The 13,656-nt window shown below is 30.9% G+C and overlaps 1 protein-coding gene across 2 annotated transcripts in view; it reads left to right on the forward strand.

Moving 5' to 3' along the window:
• The window catches only part of LOC149425260 (uncharacterized), a 282,468-nt gene that overhangs the window by 237,211 nt on the left and 31,601 nt on the right, over positions 1-13,656 (forward strand). The gene's annotated exons all lie outside the window — the stretch shown is intronic.

Below are 13,656 nucleotides of genomic sequence, written 5' to 3' on the forward strand. Positions count from 1 at the left end.
ACCTAGCAGAGCTTGAAACGGAGATGAATGCTGATATTTCCCATCTCACAAACTGGTTGAGAATAAACAAACTAACTCTTAACGTAAAAAAAACCCATTATATACTTTTCGGTAACAAGAAAAATTTCAGCCTCGATATTAAAATTGGAGACAACTGCCTCGAAAAGAAAATGAACACAAAATATTTGGGTCTGATCGTAGATTCCCAACTCACGTGGGATCTCCATATAAATCATATAAAAGAGAAAATTACCCCTATAACTGGTGTACTATATAGGCTTCAAGGGTTACTACCCATTCCTTTACTAACTTCAGTATACTATGCCATGGTACATTCACACCTTTCCTATCTCTGCTGTATCTGGGGTTTTGCCTCAAAGAAATTGATAGCTGACCTGCAGGTGGCTCAAAACCGAGCTCTCAGAAATGTGTTTGAACTTCCATGGGACACTCATGTTAGGGACATCTATTCAGTTTCTGGTATCCTTCCAATTACAATCCTTCCTAAATATGAAATCACAAGCACCATCCTACAAATTACCCAAAAATCAACTCACACCAACATCAAGCCACTTTACAATCAAGACATCCACAACCACAATACTCGAAATAACAATAAAATCCGCATTCCTCAAACACACACTACAAAATATGGGTTAAAATCACTGAACTATATTGCCTATACACTATATAATTCGCTTCCAGATATGTACAAACACATCCACCACAATAAAAAATTGCAAAGCAATGCTTTAAAAGAATATTTTTTAACTACATTTAAAAATGAAAATATGTAACTGTGTTGTCATTTCTTGTTGTATCTTATCCATGTTTTTTTTTTTCTTTCTGTACTTGTTTTCTATTGTTGTTTGTTCTACTTAACGTGTCATTATTTTAATTTTTAATTTTTATGCTGTATTGAATGTGAAACTTATATTTGATATCAAAATACCGTTTCAAAATTGTTCCTACTACCTCCTACATATGAATTGTAAGTTCCTCCTGTCCTAAAATGAGTTCTGTTACTCATCGGGATTGCTCTAGCAAGAAATAAACACAATAAAAAATAAAAAAATGCAGTTAGTAAGAAATATCGGGTGTTCTAAAATAGTGACAATACTGAATTTAGTTTGAATTAACACTGCAATTCCGCTATTCTTATTAATGTTTATTGTTGTCGGGATGTAATTATAGTTTGGTAGGTGATAAGCGGGTGATTCATCATTTGTGAATGTCTCTGTTAACACTATGCAGTCCGGCTGAATTTTCAAATTATTGATTTTAATAATGAACTCATCGAAATTGCGGGTTATACTTCGAATATTTTGGTGAATTATTAATAAACCGTTAAAATTGGAGGGGAAAAAATCATTACATTTATTAGTGCTTGTACATTCGTGTTCAATATATGGTCAACAAGCATGGTTAAAACCAGTTCATTTAAAGTTTGAAACCTCTTAGGAGTTAATATTGACCATGGGATTACCCCAAATACCAAGAAGGATATCCCGGAAGAAAATTCGTTTTTTTAGTGGCGAGAAATGGCAAAAAAACACATCGATATGAAAACAACAACTGATGGTGAAAGCAATAAAACGAAATTGTATTATATAAGATAGAAAACGCGTAAAATAAAACGAGATAAATGATCTAATAAAGGGGTTGTGCAATCTAATATCCCGAAGAAATCTTATTTTCATCCAAAATTTCCATTACAATCTGTGCTTACTAGAAGAATAAAAACCAATTCTTAATCGAAAAATATTCTAATATACCGACTTACTAATAATTATACTAAAGAAATCGACAGCAGTACCTAAAAAAACTATTACAAAATCTGTTACAAGAGAATTTTTTAACATTTTTCATCAAAAATTTTTCTTCATTATCTACAAAATACCAAAGACTTAATACTCGGTGCGGGAACAAGCAATAAATAGTGCATCTCGTCAATTTGGATTTTTCAATTCTTATTATTGAAATGTCGTTGCGCACTGAAAATTGGTGCATCGTGCTAGAAATTCCTGAATGAATAATCTTTACAAATTGAATTGATCGACGGTTTTTGATGTTAAGCAATCAGATTTTTCTTTGAATTTAAAAATAAGAATGAAGCTATTTAACATTTCAACACTTAATTCAATATTTAACATTTCTACGATATTATTATTTTAGTGTGGGCTCTGGCAATGTTAAAGTTTCGGAAAAAGAATTATAGGCCCGCGAACATTTAAATACAAACTTCTTCGACCTTGCATAACGTGGGTGGTAACCCACAATAATTATTAATCAAATTTACTTAAATTTGAACTTTACTTAAATAACATTAATTATAAACGCAAATATTTTGATCGATTTAATTAATAAAAATAAAAATGCATGAACTCTCGAAAATATTTTCTTTAAAGAAGGTGGCAACGACGTGTTAATAGCCGTCTTCAATATCTCACCCCTGTTTCACCGGCCATTAAAACCAAACCTTTTAGGGTTTGATGGGCAAATAATACAGTTTAGTATCCGGAGAAATCATCCCTCTGGGAGGCAGCTCCGAACCTTATTACAAGTTTAATGATCCAAGTGTTGTTAAGGCGACACAACACTCTAATAACGGGGGTTTGCTCGAGGCTCACATTTTAATTAATTCGAACGAATTTGTAACGATAACGCACGCATAATGTTTCGAGCGATCACAACTATAAGATTTATAAAAACAGTATCCTACCATTAAAATATTTTACGTAAAACGGTTTGAAAATGTTATAAATATTTTTCAGCCAGAGAGAAAAAAGCCGGCTAAAATTCCTTGGCTGTCAGTTGAATTTGGGCGACTGTTGATATTAGTGACTTGTCACGGCGGTTTTTGTGGGTATAAATCATTATATTTAAAAAGTAAATAAAATATTTACTTGTTTTTTCACCATAGTGGTTAAATCAAGAATCATGAAAAGTAAAAAAAAAATCAAGTGAATAATAATCTCCGTCACATTAAATCGGGCAGCCGTCAAAATAACGGCTACGGTCTTTCTAGTGTTAATTGAACCCATATTACTCGTATTCTAAAGAGAAGAAACCCTAATATGAAAGAAACAAAAAACGTATTACACATTTAAACAAAAAAATAGATCCTTAATTAACGCTTAAATTAATTACATAGCTTTTAATTTAATCCTAATAGCGTTTCAAATTGTCAGTTTTTCCTTTCTAAATATTTAGTTAAGGAACTTTGTAAAACTTATTTCAAGGATTATCATAAACAAAAATTAATTACGCCTAAGGTTAACAAGACTACACCTGAGGGCAGATGTCATAAAAAATTAAGTCATATCCCCGAAGATAGAGTAAATCAAAGAAAGTAACTCGTACGAATTTTACAGCCAAAATATTTTACCTAAAGGCATTTTAAAATCTTGAGCACTCTTTTAGCGGCGTATTCTGTGTATATTTTAACGGAGTTTGCAAGAAAAGGCGAACCTTAATATGATTTATCTAATTCGTGGACGTAAATTGTGAATTTATTTCGGCAAAACCGGAATATTTTATTCCGCTGCGGAGATTTCAGCAGTACAAAAAATATTACCATTAAAAATATAGGCCCATTTCTCAGCATCTTTATCACATAAGTTACGATTGTTTATTTTTATTATTGATGTCATAAAAAAATCTATTTATTTTTATTTCTAAAATACAATGCATTTAATTGACATTTACAAAGCATTGATACATTGAACCACTATACTAGGCAACTGCCTGTTTCATGGTGACCAATTCATTATAGTTACTTTTTATAAAGTATAATGAATATTTAATTATTGAAGACAATATTAGCGATTTCTAAACGAAAATCTGAAACAGAAAAATCAGAAAAGGATAGGTCACATCTAGGACTGTTTAGAAGTTTTTAGTTTTTAGAAATTAGTATTTAGAAATCGCTAATATTGTCTTCAATAATTAAATATTACAATTTGAGGTTTTACTCAATAAAGTTATTCCGAAAAATAAAATATTCATTCTAGACTTGCAGAAAAGTCAATAGATGTCGCGCATAAAAAATAAAAAAATAAGATAGGTTTATCTAAAAAGACGCTGTCTAGATTGCATTTAGTTCGGGTTGAATCTTGCGATCATACATGAAGATAGTTGCCAATAAAAATGTGCGGTGAAAAAATGAAGACAATATTGGTAGTTCTTTTTCGAAGTATGATACAGTTAAAAGTGACCGAGGGGGATAGGGTCCCATTAGCTCAGTTGGTAGAGCAGTGTCCCGGAAAGACAATGGTCCTGGGTTCGTGTCCTAGATGTGACCGTATCCTTTTCTGATTTTTCTGTTTCAGATTTTCGTTTAGAAATCGCTAATATTGTCTTCAATAATTAAATATTACAATTTGAGGTTTTACTCAATAAAGTTATTCCGAAAAATAAAATGTAATGAATAAGTAAGTAAGATTTTAATAATGTAAGATTTTGTGTCGAACTAATGAACGCGTTTTAACCCCTAAACAACTGATTACCAAGCCTTGATGTAGAGTAAATGGCTGTTTCTCAGCTATACAGAATCTAAAACTAGCCCATTAGCAAGGGGGTAGGAATATAAACATCATGAACAGGTGTAGTTTTTAACGTTTATAATTCTTCATAACTGCATTACTTTGTTCAAAACTGCAAGGGTAATATTATTTATTTAATAAAATATGAATTATTATTTTTTGGTAAACTAATGTTAAAGACAAGATTTTTTATGCATAGCACAAAAAAAAAATAAACAACCAACTTTTTTTATATGAGAAAGGCATTGTAAGTGCTAACTCTCTCACTAGATGGCTTCGAGACAAATTGTCTACATTTAATAGATAAGAGATAAGCCGCCATAGCTCAGTGGTCATAGCTGTCGACCGGAAATCCAAAGGACACGGGTTCAAGTCCCGTTGGCATCATGTGTCTTTTATCAGGAGATTTTTCAATGTGGATGAATGTTTTTTAGGCTAGTAATTGATGCTTATAAAATAAATAAAATATTATTTAAAGAATGTATTTGTTCCTCCTTTTTTGAATTACAATGTAAAAAAACGATGAATTAAGTGAAAACTAAATATAATATAAGCATTTATAAAGATAATAGGTCAATGTGATAATTATTGAAAGAGATGAATGCAACAACTATAATGAAATATGAAGTATACAAAACGGAACATTAACATTTCAGTAAAAAAAAATCAAGTTTTATATAATATCGAGATAAATGTGTAGCAGTGACGATTCCACTGCTGACTTCCTCGAGCGAACGAACATCACTACCATGCTCCCACGTGACCTTGGACGGCGGACGCGAGGTGGCGTAACGCATTTCAAGGAAAGAGGATTCAGTTTTAATCTGGCAGCCAGCAGGTCGACATTACCAACACACTACGAGATGGATTCGGGAACCGGCCCAGAGTACTTACGCAAGGAATCTACTTCAACCTACGTAATGTAGTTTAATTCTTTAATCATGGTTTATCCTTAAATTAGCTTTTTCAAGTTTTCCTGTTTATTTTAAAAATAGGATGGCGCTCATATTATATTTTCAGTTTAGTTTCATTTTTAAATAATTATTACGTGACATTAACTTCGTTTACGTGACCTTGTCTCTTCGAGGGAAGGCACGACCCTGTAGATATAATATTATTCTTCACCCATCTTAATCATGATTATTAATTTATTAATCTATTTGTTTATATGAATAAATCTTTATCTTACTAACAAGAGTTTTCATTATGTCTCATGCTCTGGTTATTTCCTTATTTTATTCACACATGTTACACATATTATACAAACACGTGTAGCGAGCATTAAGCTAAGAATTCCATTTATTACGCCACATTTTGGCGCATCAACATAGTCAATAGTTATTTACGGTACATTTTTGGCGCTACAACGTGGTAAACCTATAGTAAACTTAGTTAATTTATGTCACATTTTTTCTGGGTATAAATTTTTTTTTTATTGCTACATTGAGATTCTTGTGAGGGGGCTTTGGTTCCGTCCGTTTCGTTTTGTGTTGGTAAGCATGTCTTTGTTATTCAGTTTATTACGCTCTAATCCTGCTTGTTTCAGATTGAGGCTCAAATTTTGTGTTGTAGTAAATAATATGTCACCATTCGGCTAAATACCTACTTTATTTAGCTCATTTTGAAATATTTGTGTTCCCTTGTCTTACTTTGAATTTTAAATTCATATCCCTTCAACTTATATTTATTCAAAAGATAACTTGGAGCAATTGTCATCATATCACTGCCATTATCGTAATTGTTTTTATATAATTTTATTTATGCATTATAGCGGTTGTCTTAATTTATTGGATGAATTACGGCCGGCGGAGTATTATTATTATGTGCCATCGTAGGAATCCAATATACCTACTGCCTATTTCACTCTAATTGCGGCCGGTTGGTACAATACATTGCTACGAGATTTTGTAAGTTGATTTCACATTGATTTATTCTCTCTTATTGTAATTATCATTGTGGTAATTTAAAATGGGATTGTTTTCTAATTTTGGGGTTCAATTTTGTTGCAATCATCTCGGGAATAAAATTTGCTTTTGAATGTTATGCTACTCAACATTTTTATATTCAGAGACGGGGGGTCGATGTCACTTATATTTTATTACAGATTTAAGCACGGGTTTTAAGTTTGATTGAATTAATTATTGGATGTGAATGGTATTTGCTTTCTTAGTATGATTGAGGTTATTGTGCAACAAATTTTACAAAATGTTGTTTTAAAACTATTATTGTTTTACCTTCATGTTACAATTGTTACAAGTTCATAAAATTTTGTCATGCGACACGAGTAACTTCTACGATTTTGGGAATATTATTTCATACCTTCTGTTATGATTCTGTAAATTCTATTTATTGTCAAAAATTTTTGTTGTTCACGCGTTCAATATTTTATTTTATTGCAGCATATTTCTTCAATGCTTTCTAATAATTTACTGAATACCTGCTTTGATTTTATTTTACTTTTGAAATGAAATTTAATTTCTTAAAAAAGAAAAAACTTGATTCATCGTAACATATTAATATGGATTTATATGTCAACTTCTTACCATAATTTATTTCAGGTTTCGGTGTTTCATTAATTATTTTATGCAATATTTGCTTCATTTTAATAAATTCTATTTTTGCGACTTAAGATTAACATAATATTATAACGGTGTTTCGATTGCTACAATATACAATTAAATTTTATTTCGGCTATAATATAATATAATTACTACCCGACTGTAATTTCGTATTTTATCACATTATTGCGATTAATGTCACAAAACGTTATGTAATTTTTTTCGTTTCGAGATTACTATATTTCATATTTCTAAATGACTTTTAACTTCATAAACCACTCAAGTTTATTATATCTTACGGACATCTTTTGTAAACTTAAATTGACTTCTTACAACTTTGGTTAATATTCTTATCAGAATATATTTGAAATATTTAAAAAAAAAAAAAAAATTCCTTGGGAATCCTTCTTTCGGGTTTTGGAATAATCCTCATTTTGTTTCATGGTAGTAAATTATTTATAATTTTATTTGGGAATGTTTTTTCCTTTCATGTATTTCGAAGTTAAACCTTAATTTTGCTTTATTATTTAAATGCGTCTAATCATGCTTTTCAGCGTTGCTGGGTTCCTTCACATTGCCGTTGGATATGAGACGTCAAGTATTCAATGGGAATTATCAAGGTCCAGTTTATCATTATCATCATGGATAAGAGGTCATATTAAATACTTTATTTTATAGTTTTCGGTTGAGTTGTTGATTGCTTTTACTGAAGTTTTGTATATAGTTTGTGTTAATTTCTTTGGAATCTATCAATAACTTGGATTGATGAATTATTTAATGGGAATTTATTGGCATCTTGCTCTAGGTTAAACGTTTTGAATTATTGTCGGTTCCTTTCAATTTACCATGGCTCACGTATTTTGATTGCAATTGCGTTAATTTCAAATTTTTAACAATTACTAAAATCTTAAATCTTTCACAGGCATAATATTTTTAGGAATAGTTTTGAGGGGTTAAATCATGGGTTATTTGGAAACCTTTATCCTAATGTGTGTTACGAGTGATAGGTGCTGTTATTACCTGTAATTTACATATTAAATATGTTGGTTAGTCTCGAGGGGTTAAATTGTAAAACAGTTTATTTTTAAATTCATGTTAATTTGCTTCAATAATCTGATAGCGTTTCATTTACAAAAGCGCATTGCATTTGAGACGGCATATTATTTTATTATGAATAGTTATCATAATGTACTTTGATTTTTGGGTGCTGATTTGAAGAGGATTATTTTTCTAAAACTTTTGGAGATTTAAGTTAACTTTTGGGGTTATATTTCTATGTTATAGCGCTTTCTTTGGGGTTATCTTATTAATTACTGTGGGAATTTAAATGCTATACGAATCTAATGTAATTTATTTTATTCAGAAATTAAAACTTTTGTTAACTCACCTTGTTGCAAATATAGATGTCGTTAATTGGGTTTATTATTTGGCTGTTATTGAGAAGGAATTTTATTTTCTACACTACTTTGCGTATTTATCATTTTCTGTTAGTATGGCTTCCGTGAAGGGTTATTAAATTCATTCAAGAAATGATTGGTTTATATGTTGCATATTTAAATTGAATTAGTGGGTCATTCATGGCTTTGTTATAACTTACCTACTCTAGGGATTTTTTTTAAAAGGTTATACAGAACTTTGTTTGAGCAGCAAATTTTATTTTTTTGCTAAGATATGAAATCTATTATAACTTTCTTCCTTCGTTCCAATTTCAACATGAGTGGTTGAATTCTCAATGATTTAATTTTTTTTTCATAAATTTTAAATTCAATTTATATTAATTATTTTGAAGACAAACCTTTACTAAAGTATTATTTCGTTTCACAGCAGTCGTTTGGTTGTACTTACCTTATTATGGGATTTTTATTGTAAATCGGATTACAGTTGGTTTCGTTATTCTACGAGCATTTAGGTAAATTTTATAATGCGTTGGGATTCAGTTCATTGAATTATTATTATTATTATATACACAGTTCTCGGTTCGCGGTGCATTCGCTAATGACATTATTATTATTACATACAAGTACATATACGTCGGGTTTTATACTTATTTACTTTCATTATCATGATTTATAGTTGGTTCGAGTCTATGAGTACCTTGGATAATAATTTACTTTATCAATTAGTGTTTACTTGTATTAATACACTCTGTCATTTAGAATTACTTAATTGGGATTCAACATTTATTTTATTATAGATGACATACCTTGCTTAGTTTTTTTTAAATAATATTTTCTTACGACAAGATATATTACCTACTCATCGTTGTAATGTTTTATACACAATCATTCGGTATACAAATTTATTCTACGGTTTATCTCGGATACTGTTAAGTTCATATTAACATATTTAACTATTTAATAATTTTCTTCGGCACTTTAGTTTGCAATTATTAAACTTTTATCAACTTTTTTTTGTTGGACTTTTTATGGAACTTTGATACTGCCTAGTTGTTGGCATAAGTTTGATACTATTTTACGGGAACACAAATTTTCTTTCTCTTAGTTGCAAGTATACTTTCAACTGTTTCATGTTGGTTTACATGGAGAATTATACAACTATAAGTTGTTTTGATGTTTTTGGTCGGTTTCTGAACAAATAGAAGCTGTCATCGATGTTCATATACATCTAATACTTCGTTTTTTTTTCATTTTTAGAACGGTTACATATTGTTTACTTTTCTTTTTCGTAAACTTAAAAGGAAGAGCATTTGTCTTTTCCGGTTAAGAGGGATGCGATATTTTTTTAAAAAGAGCACACATTCGACGTCCATATATGAACACGAATATGAACTTCGAATGGATGTTTTGTGTTGTCTTGTTTTGTCTTGTCGTTATTGGAATTGTCCATGGGGTAATTCGCGGCTTATTTTTCGGATTTCAACTTTAAGCCTCGTCTTTAATTTTGATGGAAATTATTTCACTATTTTTATTCTTGTCTTGCAGCGGGACGATATTAACGCGTGACATGTTAGTTTTCTAATCCTCTGAGTACGTTGTTTAATTGTTTTCGCGTTCCATGCTTTAGTTCTAGGGCCTCTGAGTTCGCAGCACAATTCTTTTGGAATTGATCGTGGAGATTAGATGTAGGATGTAGGTAGTTTCCTAGTCTTTCTCATCCGCAGGAAGAGAGAGGAACCCTTGGCGTAGATGTATTTCCTATGATGAGGGTAGGTCTCTTGTCCTCCGCAAATAAGATATGTATTTTGAAGTATATAGCGTTATGTCCAGGAATTTTCCGGGTTTTCCATCTCATTATGAGGTTTTATATGGATTGGTTGTTCAAGTGATATTTGTTCAACAGTCGTTTTATTCAGCAATAAGACGTTTTGGGTATTTTATATAACGCATACGTTATTCTGGAAATTTATTTCAGGACTATATGAGTTCTGGGTTTTTCCGGTTTTCCTTCTCATTCGAGGATTTATATGGATATGTTGGGATATATCTAGTTCAACAATCGTGGGGTCTTTTGTTCTGATAATTTTTTTTTAAATATAAAGTTTTTGGGATACTTTTCTGTTTTGAAATATATACCGTTTGGTATGTTAATATACAACAATTATGACGTCTTGAACATATACGTTCATTCGGGATATTATCAGAGCAATGTTTATGTTTCATGTTTTTCGTGTTCACCTTCTTAAGCATTTCTCCTATTTTAGGATAATTGCTTGACAAGCTAATGGAAATAAATTTAAGGAAGAATATTTGTGTGTAAGTATGTATATATATGTATATATGTATTTTATTTTTTTTTAAATTTATTATAATGATAATAATTTATAAATTGATCATAATGATAATAACTTTTTTTTTTCCTTCAGAAAGAATATCATTCTTTACTTTTGAATTTTATCATTTTATTACATACCTTTGGTATTGAATTTACAATTTTCTTGAAACTTTATATGTTCTGTGTCTAATGATTGACAGTTTTTCAATTGATTTTGAATATTTTAAATTTTGAGTATGATAAAAATTTTTAATTTTGGTTTAATATTTGTGAATAATCTCGGGAGTTGATATATTTCGGGTTGGTTTTCTGGTCTTATTATTTATACTTTGCAAAGATAAAAGTTTTGTGTACCGGGGTTTTTCCTTCTATTTTAGAACTTTTTCCTTGATTTTATACCATATTTTCTATTTTGGGTCAACATATTTTAACTTTTGGTAGGTTTATACAACTTGAATATTAACATTAATTTTGATGTTTTTAACTTTAGTTCATTTGCGTGTTTGCATTTCACATTTGTTGAGGTCAAATGTTTTATAGGGTTCATTCATAGGTAACCTTTTGATTTGCTTCTTTATAATAATGCTTATATTTTCATAAACATAATTAGCAATGTTTTATTGAGTAGTTCATTCTTGTGGATAAACCATATAGGTAGGCAGTTTTAGCTGTAGAGAACTTCACTTCAAGCGGTTGGTCATCATCACCAGATCTCTTCAACTACAAGTTGCCTTGAATGGGCAGAAGTATTCTCTCATGCATTTTGATGGTGTCAAAGAAATTTCTTCAACTACATGGAGCATCATTTTCATATCGACCTACTTATAGTTGCCTTGAATGGGCAGTAGTATTTTCTGCAGCTGGTGCATCTGTTATATATATATCTCTTCAGTGGGCCACTTTGGGTCTTTAAGTTATATGAAGAAATCATGATCTGAGAGATTCCGGCAAGATTATCTACGGGCAAGTCTCACAAGCCAAGAAGGTTCTCTTCAGGAGGTGCCAGGTGGACCTCATTATTTCCAGGAGGAAATATTTTCTTTTGGTGAGAGGGTAATGTAGCAGTGACGATTCCACTGCTGACTTCCTCGAGCGAACGAACATCACTACCATGCTCCCACGTGACCTTGGACGGCGGACGCGAGGTGGCGTAACGCATTTCAAGGAAAGAGGATTCAGTTTTAATCTGGCAGCCAGCAGGTCGACATTACCAACACACTACGAGATGGATTCGGGAACCGGCCCAGAGTACTTACGCAAGGAATCTACTTCAACCTACGTAATGTAGTTTAATTCTTTAATCATGGTTTATCCTTAAATTAGCTTTTTCAAGTTTTCCTGTTTATTTTAAAAATAGGATGGCGCTCATATTATATTTTCAGTTTAGTTTCATTTTTAAATAATTATTACGTGACATTAACTTCGTTTACGTGACCTTGTCTCTTCGAGGGAAGGCACGACCCTGTAGATATAATATTATTCTTCACCCATCTTAATCATGATTATTAATTTATTAATCTATTTGTTTATATGAATAAATCTTTATCTTACTAACAAGAGTTTTCATTATGTCTCATGCTCTGGTTATTTCCTTATTTTATTCACACATGTTACACATATTATACAAACACGTGTAGCGAGCATTAAGCTAAGAATTCCATTTATTACGCCACATTTTGGCGCATCAACATAGTCAATAGTTATTTACGGTACAAATGTATCATGTGAAAGATAAAGCCTTGACTGAAAATACTAGTACAAATAAGGCTATTGCTAGTTTGTATGCATAAAAGTGGCGTTAACTGCTTATATAACTACAAATAAGGCTGTTGCTAGTTTGTATGCATAAAAGTGGCGTTAACTGAAAATATAACTACAAATACGGCTGTTGCTAGTTTGTATGCATAAAAGTGGCGTTAACTGCTTATATGGTGAGAATATTTAATATTACAGTATGAAATTATGTTTTGTCAAAGTAATTGTTTTAAAACCAGAGCTATTCAAGAAACATCCATTTACACATATATGTATATGATTCACAAATACATACTTACATACATATACATATAGTTAAATACATCTATACACATATATACCCACTTTCATCAAATCACCGTCCCAACTTATATTTTATAATATACGCAAATTTACATAGGTATGTACGAGTAACTAACAGCGAATTGAACGATAAATTAAACAATAATCCACGCTGCTCTTGAAAATCAGTCTTCAACATTATTATGATATTTTCACCGAATTTGTTATTTTTGGTTGTTGATTGTCAAACCTTTTTTAAAAAGTAGGATAAAAATACAAGGCAGAAAAAACCTTAGTGACAAGTAAAAAATCCCAACAAAAAAAACACATATTAACAAAAAATACATTGAATAGCTTCGATATTAGAATTCAAGAATGAACCATTGAAAATATTGTTTTATTCGACACCTCACAAGAGCGCCCCTGTCTGTACAGTGTAACGACAGGGGAACCATATCGCCAACCGGTTGGTTAGCGAGAACTTTAAATTCTTAAAGAAAACTATAAATTCGTACTTCATCAACTCCAGACAAGCTGTAACAGCTCTCAAAGGATTAAAAATTTGACAATGTGACGTGTTTTGGGTGAATTTGATTTTAATTAACCTAATTTATGTGACCATTTTTTCAGAATTGGTTTGAATTTATTGAGTAACAAATTTAAAGTAGGTACTCGCTGCGGTTTGTCGTCATAATATTATATATTTAATCCTTATATTTGTTGTTGTTTGTCAATATACGAGCAATAATCTACCAAATTGAAGTCATTAACTTTACATGAACTTC

Source organism: Hesperophylax consimilis, chromosome 3, assembly GCF_061612785.1.
Source record: "Hesperophylax consimilis isolate HC1 chromosome 3, BYU_Hcon_1.0, whole genome shotgun sequence".
Taxonomy (NCBI): domain Eukaryota; kingdom Metazoa; phylum Arthropoda; class Insecta; order Trichoptera; family Limnephilidae; genus Hesperophylax; species Hesperophylax consimilis.